We start from the raw sequence: 13,477 nt of genomic DNA on the forward strand, positions 1-13,477 counted from the left end.
TACTTACAAGTGATCTATACACTGCATTACTGGCATATTTCCTTGAAGCTTACAGAAGCAAAAAATATGATCAAGCAGGTATCTTCCATCTATTACATATGATGCAGTGAGAAGCAAAGCGATGTCAGTGGCAAAATTAAAAATTTGGAGATAACCAGTACAAATGGTTAGTGAACCTCTCCTCTATCTTGGGGCAAGAGATGGTACTAGTAGACCTGGTAGTTGCTTCTCTACAGCATGATTTAGAAAAGAAAATCAATGAAAGCCTACCTAGGATGTTATCTTTAAATGTGTTTTATTCAAAACTTGAAAATGTCCACTTACATCCCTTTGATTCTCACTGCCTCATATATGACACCAGCTGTTCGTTCTGTGATGGTAGATGAACCCTTTGCTTCTGATAATAGCACTTTAACGATACAGGATTTCTTTCCTTCTGAAACCAGATTCATCGATTACTGATAGAGGATCAGCGCAAAACTCGTACCAGAAGTTTTTAGCAATTTGTTATTCCATCTTTACTGTACATGCCATTCGGTGTAAAAGATGGTTTGGGCTTACACATCTCTACAGATAATAACCACTCTCGTAACAGAAGCTAAAGACATAGCTGCTTACCTCCTTTAGAAAGAAATGCCACAAAATTGTTTGCCATCAATATCCTTGGATGTTACTACACGAACATTAAAGGTCTCATCGCAACTCACTTTATGATCAGCGAGCAATACTACTACCAACTTGAGAGGGAAGAAACTTCTGGGGGCTTTAGAAACAGATTGTAATTTCCAAATTGAGAGACAAAAAGGTGTAAATATTTAGCATTCTATTGTTGTATTGCTCATTGCTCTCAGCAAGACTTGTTCCATCGCTGAATCACTACAGGTTCTAGACCACCTGAATTAGTCACTGCGTTGGATCGTTGGATAGCTGATGTTTTAGCTGATGTTTAATGTGATCAATTTTTTTTTATCGCATAATGTACTCAAAAGTTTCAGATAGTGTTGCAAGTATATGTCCGCATATTTAGCATAATTCACATAACCAGCTGCATAAAAAAGAGGTAGCTTGGTGTTTGCAAATGAGAACCCCCACCGACTTAGAGGGTGCAGAATTGCAGCATTGCCCGTCTCACTATTCGCAATTTCGGTTTGTCCCCCCTTACCGTGATGGCAAAAGATAGTAGAAAAGTTGAAGTAAGTTAATCAAGAAGTAGGGAAACTTTGATCAATTTGGACTTTTTTTATGCTGCACAGAAATTTGGTTTTCCAGCGCTCTAAACAGTTTAATAACTCCAGCCACAAATAATTTCGTTACTGAGCTCGCTTAGATCTTTTAGAATTATAATTCTGATATTACCATATCATTGTGTGACATTTTGTACTTCGGAAAAGTTTAAATCAGGGAAATTTTTTCGTGAACTTCACTGCAATAGTTGATTTTAGAATGTAAATTCAGGGTCCTCCCCCCTCCCCTCCGAAAAAAGCGATGGCGCACCCCTTAAGTGTGACAGAGTGCCCATCCAGAATAAAAGCCCTCAAAAAAGAAAGAAAAATCCTTGAAAAAACTGCCTTAAAAATTCCAATGACGCAAAGCTGCTCCATGGACCCCCCCCCCCAATCCCCCCCTCCGCCTGTCCACCCCTGCTAATTAGAATTTTTTTCTGTGAGAGTTTATTATTTTACCATTATAGAGTGGTTTCTGCGAAGTTTGAGAATTTTTTTTAAGTAATAGAAATTATTTTCATTTAAATAGGAGATTATTTCATCCCCCCATTTCCCCCCCAAACCCGACGCGCAAAGTGCTGGGACTTTTTACCCCTTCTTGCTGGAAGGGTAAGAAGTAATTTGCAACAGGTTTCGCCTTTTTTTTTTTTTTTTTTTTGGATGTTTGGGTTTGGCCAATTTTTGGCCTAATTTTACTGTACTATAATAATAAAGTTGAAAGTCTCTCTGTCCGGAGCATTGAGCTTAACACTAAAAGAGGAGAGCGAACTAATCGGTCCGTTTTTTGCCCAAGCGAGTATGGCAAAAGAATCGCACTTTTAACATTTAAACTCAAGTTTTATCATGTTAGTGTTATAGCTCAATGGTCCGGAGGATGTCTGTAGGATGTCTGTGACGCGCATAGCTCCTAGACCGTTCGGCCGATTTTCATGAAATTTGGCACAAAGTTAGTTTGTAGCATGGGGGTGTGCACCTCGAAGCGATTTTTCGAAAATTCGATGTCGTTCTTTTTCTATTCCAATTTTAAGAACAAATATATTATAAAATGGACGAATAATTTATGAAATTATCATAACGTGGAACCGTAACATGGGTGCAAGCCAATTGGCGAGAAAATTCACCATACATTTGTAAATATACAGGCGAACCAAAAGACCTTTTAATTTTTCTATTACGGACGAAACCGTGCGGGTACTACTAGTTTAAAATATGTTTACACTAGTGACACCCGCACGGCTTCGCCCGTAATAGAAAAATTAAAGGTCTTTTGGTTCGCTTGTATATTTACAAATAATGTATTGTGAATTTTCTCGTCAATTGGCTTGTACTCATAATACGGTTACACGTTATGATCATTTCGAATCTCGCCAATTGGCTTGTGCCCATGTTACGGTTACACGTTATGATAATTTCGTAATTTACCCGACCATCTTATGATAGTTTTGTTCTTAAATTTGGAATAGAAAAAGAACCACATCGAATTTTCGAAACATCGCTTCGAGGTGCACACCCCCATGCTACATACTAACTTTGTGCCAAATTTCATGAAAATCGGCCGAACGGTTTAGGCGCTATGCGCGTCACAGACATCCTACAGATATCCTACAGACATCCTACAGACATCCAGACATCCTCCGGACAGAGAGACTTTCTGCTTTATTATTAGTAAAGATTAAATTATTCAATTTGTGCTTGGTTTCTGTTAAAATTAAACTAATTATTAGAGACGTACCGATTACTCGGTAACTACTCGATACTCGGCCAATACCGAGTAGTTGTAAAAAACTGAATATTATTCAAAGCAGATTTTACATTTAATAAAAAGGTGCAAGCATATAATATACTGCAATCATTTGCAATTCAAATTTAAAAAACAAATTCAAATTTTGAGAATAATGAAGTTTGTTATGCTTCGCTTCAATGGAGTAAATCTTATATTTTAATGCCCCAAAGTTGATGAAACCTACAGTGGCTCCAAAAGTGTTCGTACACTTTGAAATTTTTTAGTAAAACGAAAATAACGCGAAACTGCATTCGAATATGAAGTCCAATATTTTTTCACATCATTCCTTTGCCATTCTAAATAAAACCCTGTATTTTTTTCAAAATATTGCCGGATCTTCTTTTTGAAATGGGTCAAAAACCGAAGAGACAGAGAAATAATACTCCACAAAAGTCATCGTACACTCAAATATTTTCTAATAAATTCATGATTAAAATTATCATATGTCATTTTTTTATTATTTTTGCATTGTGTTGACCCTTAAAAGTCATTTGACTTTAATTTTTTGTTTATTTATTCCTTAATGTTGTGCTTATTACTATAAAATGGCTGGTGTTCGTAAAAAACCATAAACACCATTCGATATTCGAATTTTTTTCTCACAGTAGCGGTAAATTGGTTTGAAATGTCTCTAAATTAGTTAATTTATTCCATTCCATAGTAAAGAGCTTGATAAAATGCTTTAAAGAAAATAATCGGACCGAAAACAAGGTAAGAAAAGGTCAACCGGCAAAGTTGACAAAGCGTGATCGGAGATTTACAGTTAAAAAATTTATGAAAAATGCACATTTGAATGCTGTAAAAGTTTCTGCAGAGTTAAATGAAAATTTTTACATTTAATTTTCACCTTAAGTTGCTCGCCAAGTTCTCTGATTAGCTGGATTAAATGGGACCTCTTCCCGCAGAAATTTTCTTTGCATTGCAAAAAACAGAAAGCTTACGCTTTTCGTCGCAAATTCAATGATAAATCAGCTCAAAACCTTTTGAAATTACATCTTACTTACAGATAAAAATGAATTCAACATTTTTAGTTAAATTGTTGTATAGTTGTAAATAGAAGAAAAAATAGGAACTTTTAATCTTAAGAACTTAGTTGGACCAATTAATCAGAACGGTGAAGGTGTTCTTGTGTGAGGGTGCTTATCAGCATCAGGACTTAGTAGTTTGGAATTTTCGGATGAAATAATGAATCATGCTGTTCATTTAAATATTTTTAAAACCAATTTTAAACTCTTAGCCAGAAATTTGGTTACCGGAAACAACTTTGTTTTTCATCAAGATAACGATCAGCACACAGTTTTCCATGTTTGCGTCTAGTGCCTGGGAAATTGTCCTAAAGTTTAGAAAATACACCCTCAATCTCCAGATTTGAACTTAATGTAACACATTTAGAGATATCTGGAGGCAAGATTACGAAAATACGGCTTTGCAACGAAAATAGTGCTAAAACAGTAAGATTCGAAGTGTGGTTGGGACACTTACTCAGAAATTGCGAAAAAAAAGAAAAAAGAATGAAATCTATTCCTAGACGTTTAAAAGTTGTTGTTGATACTGCATGATATTCTACTAAATAATTATTTAATAAAAAGTTAGATTATTCAATAATATATAGACATTTTTAAAGTGTACAAAGACTTTTGTGAGATAAAATTTCCGGCACTTTTTGGTTTTTGATTTTTAAAAAATTAAGTTTTACTATTTTTTTAAAAAATCCATGTAGTTTTGTTGAAAAAATTGATCACAGATCTCATAATTAAATATCTATTCCGAAACATTAATTCTAACCAATGGATAGGATCCTATTTCATTGAAAGTTGTAGTCATTTGTTTTTGTCGTGATTAAGGGGACTGAGTTTCGCGACATGTACTTTCGCGACATGCTTTTTTAGTTTTGCGAGAAAGATTTGACTGACGATGTTTGCTAGCTCGCGTCATCATGAATTATACAGGCTGTTTATATAGCTGTGCTGTGGTTGACTTAGTTCTCGCATTTTTGCTAAAGGTCAAGCACATGTAGCTTTAAGCCGAGTTAGGTCCATTCGCAACTCCAACGAACTATAGGGGGCACTGAAGTCACTGTCTAATGGCGGAATTGAAAACTACAACAAACGCACATGGTAACGAAGAAAATGCTAAAAGTGTTGTGATTTTTGTTCGTACGTATGATTTTTTCGCTTTTTTCTTTTTAAATTAATTTTCAAAGTCTTGTGGATATTCTGGCCCACGTAGAAAGAAATGAGAATTCAAGAAGCATTACTAAACGTCAAAGATTAATGCAAACTACGTAGTTCGTAGTTCTAAGCAGCTTTTTCCACGATGTTGAATTCGATATTTATCAATTCTTGATAAAACTAAATAATAATTGTGGCCTGACAAGAATAACAATTAATGCTAGAAAATTCAATGTGACATTACAAATTGTTATCGAAAGAAGATGATACTTTTTTGCCTTGCTTGGCTAGCGCTTATTTTTTTTTCCATTTGTAGTTGAGTTATTTCTCTCGAATTCCCGAATCGGTTCATTTAAAAATTTTCTGTTTCGATTTTTCTAATTTCTGAGTTACGATTTAATTGTGTCATGTTATGCAAATCATCAACAAAATTCTCACGGATATATGGTGGTAGTTTTCTTTTCAGTTGATTGACCATTATTTCCTTTCACTTATCGAATTCTGTAATCTTACTACCATTTTATTCCACTCATGATAAAAATTAAAAATGGTTTAACTAAAAACGCGAAATCTCGCCAAGGCTACTTTGTTCGCACAATACTAAAAATTAATAACCCTAAACAAATTTGGCGAAACCTTTCAGCTGAGAATAAAAGGAATAAAGTAAATTCTTTCTCGGTTATTCATTTTGTTCTACGATAATATATTCAAGAAAATATTTTGCATACTGTCCATTCCAACTAAATGCTGCTGTAAAATATGGTAAGTTTAATTAATTTAAGATTAAAAAAAAACCCCATATTCTTACAAATTCATACAAAACAATAAAAATTTTTACCTGGTATAACGTTATCCAATTTTGTTAATCCAGAGTTTTCTTGTTTACGCTTCCACCATTTAATACTTTTTTGAAAGAAATAAGGAAAACTAACATTATTTTGAGAAGCTCGAGAATACTACTAAGGGACGAATTAATTTCTGCTGTTGAAGGCGTTCTTAGACATGTTGAATGCGTTACTCAGAACAAACTGACCGCGTTTACGTCAACAGACACACGTGATGCGCAACGTGGCAATGTTTTAGGTGCAGACGCAGTTTTATAAATCACCGCAAGGTAGCGTATTCGAGCGCTGGAGTTCCGAATAGAGGGATTAATTATGTGTAGTTTAAACCACCGAAAGTTACTTAATAAACCTCACGATACAAACTTTCTCAATGAAATGACAAGATTGTGAGTCTTATAATCATAATGACTAAGTCAATGAAAATTAACTAAAAAGTGTAAAATAAGAATAATTATTAAATAAAAACAAAATACCCGACTGCGTAAAAACCAAAAACTCTAAAAAGAAAAATGTATAAGCCCAGTAGTTTAGAATGCTATTCAATACTACTGAATAACTGCACCATTGAAATAGTTTTGTATTCGTACACAGATAAGACATATCATAAATTCAAAAACAGAATAGAAGGATCAACAGTCGGGGCCCATTCCTTTTTAAATCAAGGAACCCCGTAAAATTTGAATGGGCCCTGACTGTTGATCTTTTTATTCTGTTTTTGAATTTATGATATGTCTTATCTGTGTACGAATATATATAAAACTATTTCAATGGTGCAGTTATTCAGTAGCACTGAATAGCATTCTAAACTACTGGGCTTATACATTTTTCTTTTTAGTTTTTTTGGTTTTTACGCAGTCGGGTTTTTGTTTTTATTTAATACTCATTTTTTTAATTCACTGACTACAGTAATTTCTGGAAGGAACGCTGCGGCGTCTGCGTGTTTAAAAGTTAAATATTCGTAAGTGACTTTAATGCCGTTGCGGCGTTTATGATCGACGTTTCTTTTTATCGCCCCGACTTTAGTCCTACTGTTTTAAGGAAACAATAAAGAAACAGATACTGGCCCATTCTGATGCAATTATATATTATTTACCGCTCAATTAGAAGCTTTAATTAAAGTGAACGGCCCGACTATCCAAAAAGTGCGGGAAAAGCCGAATTTCCTATTTGCCAATTTTTTGTATAGTTGATTACAAGTGAAATGGAGCTCTATTTAAACAGAAAGGCAATGAAAAACCATAAAAGGAACGTAGGGAATCAAAAAATGAAAAACCTGTACACTGTATATATTTTATTGATGTTAGTCTTTATCTTTATCTTTATCTTTATCTTCTTTACTAATAATAAAACTGAAAGTCTCTCTGTCCGGATGTCTGGATGTCTGTGACGCGCATAGCGCCTAGACCGTTCGGCCGATTTTCATGAAATTTGGCACAAAGTTAGTTTGTAGCATGGGGGTGTGCACCACGAAGCGATTTTTCGAAAATTCGATGTGGTTCTTTTTTTATTCCAATTTTAAGAAAAAAACTATCATAGTTACGAAATTATCATAATGTGGAACCGTAACATGGGCACAAGCCAATTGGCGAGATACGAAATTATCATAACGTGGAACTGTAACGTCGGTACAAGCCAATTGGCGAGAAAATTCACCATGCATTATTTGTAAATATACAGGCAAACCAAAAGACCTTTAATTTTTCTATTACGGACGGGTGCCACTAGTACAAAATAAAAGGCACAGATAACAGAAATTCGCAAAAACGGATCACTTCAAAAATAATCGCAGACACAAACTTTTTCCATACATAAAAAGATTATTGTTCATTCTAAATCGTAAACATGATTATAAAATTTATAAAATTTCATTTTCTTTCCTTGCAAAAAGTGTATTTGCAAAAAAAAAAAAAAACTGCAAAACCTAGATGGGCAAATGTTCCCGATTTTTGGAGAAAAACCGGAAATCAATTTAAATGCGAGATTCCGTTTTTATTTCTTTACATTTTTAAAAGTTGGGGGCTAGAGCAACAAGCAAATATGTATTTTTTTTTTCTTTTTAATGGGTATTTTCTACTCTGATATATCATCAATATCGAGAAGTTGCTCATTTTTATGTGCATATAAACATTTTTTGACAGACTCGTACTCTTTTCGGGGTGCGACAATTATACCGATGCGGCGTATCTGCTGTAAGTTATTGTACTCAGGGCGCCTGATCAAGGGGGGGGGAAGAGATATATGCTGGCATTTGATACCAGGTGCTCCCCCCTCACTCGCGATTTCGTGAATAATTTCCGAATGAATATTTTTGTCGTATGATGAGAATCGAACGAAACTACACGTCTTCGCTTTTATGCACAGAGAAGTATAAGTAACTGATCTTTGGCTTTGATAAAAATGTTATGTTTACAATGCATGTATTTTTCCTTTTTTCTCTGTGACAAATTTTGGAACAAGAAAGAGGTGAAAAATCATCAAACCAATAAAACAATATTCGTTTTTATTGCTTGATTCAAATTAAAAGTGGCCTGTCATTCTGATTTTCCCCCAGGGGCGGCTAACAAAGGATGTGTACTGAATGCAAATTTTATCTGCAAACAACAAAAACCGCGCAAACTTATATAGTTAAGCATTAATTTGCCAAAGCCAGTGAGGGGAGAAATTGACCCCACTGACCCCCCATAAATGACGTGCCTGAAACAAAAATTTATGTTGAATGCTAAAAGTTCACAACATAATACAAACCCTATACTTTACTCATTTCGTTATTTATCTAGTTTAATTACTATTTTATTATAAATTTTATGTCCCATCTTTAAGAACAAATTTATTTTAGTTCTGCATTTTCAGTCTTTTTCCTTTTTTTTTTTTTTTTTTTTTCAAATTCAAACATCTGCCCCTGTTTATGCAAGAATGCATGTCAGCTGCTGATTATTTTTAACTAAAATAAATTTAATATTTGCCTTGCTTTTTGTATCATAGTTTATGACAACAGGAGCTGAAAGTGTTAGTATTTTCAAATGAAAAATGGATGCTCTGGAAGGAATGTTTTCGTTTTTGACAAAACAAATCTTTGACAAAAATGGTTTTATTGCACCAAAATATGAGTTTTATTATTTTTTTTTTTCGATCGCTATATTGCATTTTATTCTTTCACACTTAAAAATTTTATTACTGTATTGTTGAAAAGTGTTTCTTTGTTTGGATTTTATTTTCATATATCCTTGTTTCCACCAGTTTATTTTTCTTACTGATGATTGTCAGCTTGTTTCTTTCGTTTTGTTTTTGCAACTCGGCCTTTCATTAAATCCCTTTAATACTTCAAAAGTACCGATAGTTTATTTTTGGGACAGTTTTAAATCAAAAATACTGTTAGTTTATTTCACATTAGAAATAAAATTTACTCTAAATTTGTTTCCTCTTGACGTGTGTGTAGTCCCATCTCTTCCTATTTTTTTCCTACTTTTTAAAGTGATTTTTTTCCTACTTTTTCAATTTTTGATTCCTTATTTCCTACTTTTTCCCCCCCCCAAAAAACCACTTCGGGGTCTGAATGTGCAGGAACACTGCAGACACGTGTTTTGAAATTAACAAGAAATGCTTTTTTCAATGCACAAAATGTGAGCTTATGGATTTAAAGACATCCGACAAAAGTCGATTTTTTTTTACATTCATTAGCTCACATTTTATGCACAGAAAAAGATGTTCCTTTTAATGCAGAAACACGTGTCTGCAGTGCTCCTGCACATTTGTGCTTTTAACGTTGTTCCATTTGCTTTTAAAAATTATTTACGTTTGGCGGACGAGAAGTATAGATTGATATAATTTGTTTTAATTCCAATTTGATTAATCCTACCTTTTATGTATGTGTTTTTTTTAATTTAAAAAATAACTTATTTGTAAAATTATTGGCACATAAACTTTTCAATAAGGGGTCATTCATTAATTACGTAAGGGTCCCGAAGGGGGGGGGGATTGGAAAAATCTCTACATACCCTTACTTGGGGGGAGGGGAGGGGTCAGATCCATTCTTAGGTAATATTCTCCATGTCGATATTTTATATTAGAAAAAACGCGGCCAAGTGGTTTGGCAGAGATCCTATTTCATTTACTTCTGGAAGGTAAAAAAACGTATTAGAATGAGCTGTTTCTTACTTGTTTTTCAAAGAATGAATACTAATGTAAAATATAAAAAAATAATCGTACTGTGAATGGCGTGTCTTATTTTTTATTAGTATCGCATTATTTTCAAAAAGTATTTGTCAGTCAGACTAGATTCCTTTTAGTAAATATTTTTTTGCACCAAAAAGGTTTTTAAAAAAATATATGAATATGTGAATTAAATAACGATTCTAGTGATATAAGAATCGTTATTTTATTATTCTGAAAAAGGAAATGGAATTTTACATAAGATAAGAGGAGAGGGGGGGTGAAAATTTTACGTACCCTTACATGGGGGGGGGTCAAAAATGGCCAAAATCATCCTTATGTAATTAATGAATGGCCCTAATGCAGAGCTTCGCAACCGGTGTGCCGCGGCACACTGGTGCGCCGCGACAAGGAACCTGATGTGCCGCAGTATTTTCGTAGTTATACACAGTCCAGCCACATTAATTTGACCATCTGTCAAAAGCCAGAATAACCACCTTTCGCAGAGCGGACTGCTGCGAGACGTGCAGGAAGAGTCACTTAGGTCCCTGAAGGTGTTCTCTGGGATATTGAGTCATGCCGACTCTATTGCCGTGGCCAGCTGCGCTAGATTACGCGGTTGAGGATCCATGACGCGAACAACTCGATCGAGATGGTCCCACAGATGCTCGATTGGGTTTAAGTCAGGTGAGTTTGCTGGCTAGGGGAGGACGGTAAACTCATCCTGGTGTTCTTCGAACCACGCACGTACACTGGCAGCTGTATGGCACCTCGCATTGCCTTGCTGGAAGATGCCATCATCCTGAGGAAAAACAATGCGCATGTAGGGGTGGACATGGTCCGCAAGGACAGATGCGTACTTGTATTGATCCATCGTGCCTTCCACAATGATCAGTGAACCCAGAGAATGCCAGGAAAACATTCCCTAGACCATAATGCTCCCGCCTCCAGCTTGGACCGTTCCGGCAATGGTTGCAGGGTTGTTCCTTTCAGAGGTTTCACGCCTTATACGCCAACGTCCATCTGTCCGATGGAGCATAAAACGCGATTCATCTGAAAACGCTACCTGTCGCCACTCAGTGGACGTCCAGCTGCTGTACTGGCGTGCAAATTCTAGCCTTCGTCGTCGATGAACAGCAGTCAGCATAGGTGCACGAATCAGGCGTCTGCTTCGGAGGCCCAGACGCAGCAATGTTCTCTGAATAGTAGTTTTGGAGACTTTTGGTAGCCCCTTGGTTCATTTTGGTAGTCAGTTGCTCAGCGGTAGCCCGTCTATGTGCCCGAACGCATCTCCGCAACCGTCGTTCGCCTCTGTCATCTATGGCCCGTGCTGCACCACATTTGCCACGTCGCTGATTTTGGACAGTCCCATTTTGCCATGCACGGTACACTTACCACGGCGGCACGCGAACAGTTCACAAACTCAGCCGTTTCGGAAATGCTTCCACCCTTGGCCCGAAAGCCAATGATCAAGCCCTTTTGGGCGTCGGATAAATCGCTTCGTTTCTGCATTAAGCCAACGATTGAAATGTTTTCCGAAGCCCTCACACACTCTTTATATACGCTCAACTGCACTGTGCTGCCACCTGCCTTCTGTAATTGGTTATTTAACTCTGACGTGGAAAGTACGTGGTGGTCACATTAATGTGACTGGACTGTGTATAAAAAGAAAGAGACTTGATGCATATGATTTTAAAGTTACGACCGAATAGCGTTTGTATCGTTCTGTAACTTCTCAATTCACCCTGTCGATCTTGTGCAATAAGATATACCCGAGAAGGGGAGAGGTGGGATTTGCTGCCTCACCTCTTTTAACTTCTTGTGATCTTGTTACTTTCAGTTTTTCAAAACGAATTCTAATTTCCACGAAATCAACTAATTATACAGAATTTTTTCTAAATCTTTCGCAAACGGAATTATCGTCCCCTCCCCCAGGCAGGGATCGTGCCCTCCCGCCCAGAATTTTAGCCACAACTTTAACTTTTGTTTTCCTCTTTTCCGGTTCCGATACTAATTTCATTTCATCGTAGTTTCTCAAAGCTCGGTTCTGAGACTTAGCAAACTGGAAATTAAAACCATATACTGTTTCCACCATCGTGAAGCTCTCATGGCAAAGATTTTACTAGATGAGCTGAAGTCAGCTTTGGCTGAAGTCGTGAAAATCGTGAATTTCATAAAATCGAGGCCGCTTAATTCTCGCCTTTTCTCCGTGTGTGGCTAGAAAAAAACCGAACTGATGCTATAAAAATTTTTTATTTTCCATTATTTACAATTTGATGTTATCTCCTTCAATGTACTCTCCTCCTCGGTGTATACACCGCTCCATACCAATTTTCCACTGTTCATAGCAATGCTGCAGATCATTTTCGGTAAGTCCATACATTACTTCCGTCGCTTTTTCTTTTACTGCTTCAACACTCTCAAATCTAGTTCCTTTCAAAGCTGACTTGACTTTAGGGAAAAGAAAAAAATCACAGGGGGCCAAATCAGGTGAGTAGGGTGGATGGTCTAAGATGGGAATGTTGTGATTGGCTAAAAACGTCTTCACTGACAACGCATTGTGAGCTGGGCATTGTCTTGGTGCAGGATCCATGTCTTTTTTTTTCCACAAATTGTTCCGTTTTCTCCGTACTCGCTCACGTAGAGTAGTCAGGACGCTAATGTAGTAATGCTGATTCACTGTTTGTCCCTCTGGTACCCAATCAATATGTACAATCCCTTTGACATCAAAAAAAAAACAACAATCATCATTGCCTTGAATTTCGATTTTGACATTCGTGCTTTTTTTTGTCGTGGAGAATCAGGAGATTTCCAATGCATCGACTGGCGTTTAGTTTCAGGATCGTAAGTAAAAAACCAAATAACATTTTGTAAAAAGGTGGGATCTCTTTCAATGTTTTCTAGGATGTCAGAACAAATCATTCTTCGGCGTTCCTTCTGTTCAATTGTGAGACACTTTGGAACCATTTTTGCACACACTTTGTTCATGTTGAAACTTTCATGAACACTTTCCTTGTCAATTCCTGTCAACCCAGACATTGCTCTGATTGTTAAACGGCGATCTTCTCGAACAAGTTTACCGATTTTTTCAATGTTTGCATCAGTTTTTGCTGACAATGGTCTGCCAGTGCGAGCGTCATCACTTGTGTCTTCGCGGCCATCTTTAAATCGTTTAAACCACTCAAACACTTGTGTTCGCGATAAACAATCATCGGCGTAAACTTGTTGCAACATTACAAACGTTTCACTTGCAGATTTTCCAAGTTTGAAAAGAAATTTGATGTTAACACGCTGTTCTTTCTGTAC

This window comes from Uloborus diversus, chromosome 2 (assembly GCF_026930045.1).
Source record: "Uloborus diversus isolate 005 chromosome 2, Udiv.v.3.1, whole genome shotgun sequence".
Classification (NCBI taxonomy): domain Eukaryota; kingdom Metazoa; phylum Arthropoda; class Arachnida; order Araneae; family Uloboridae; genus Uloborus; species Uloborus diversus.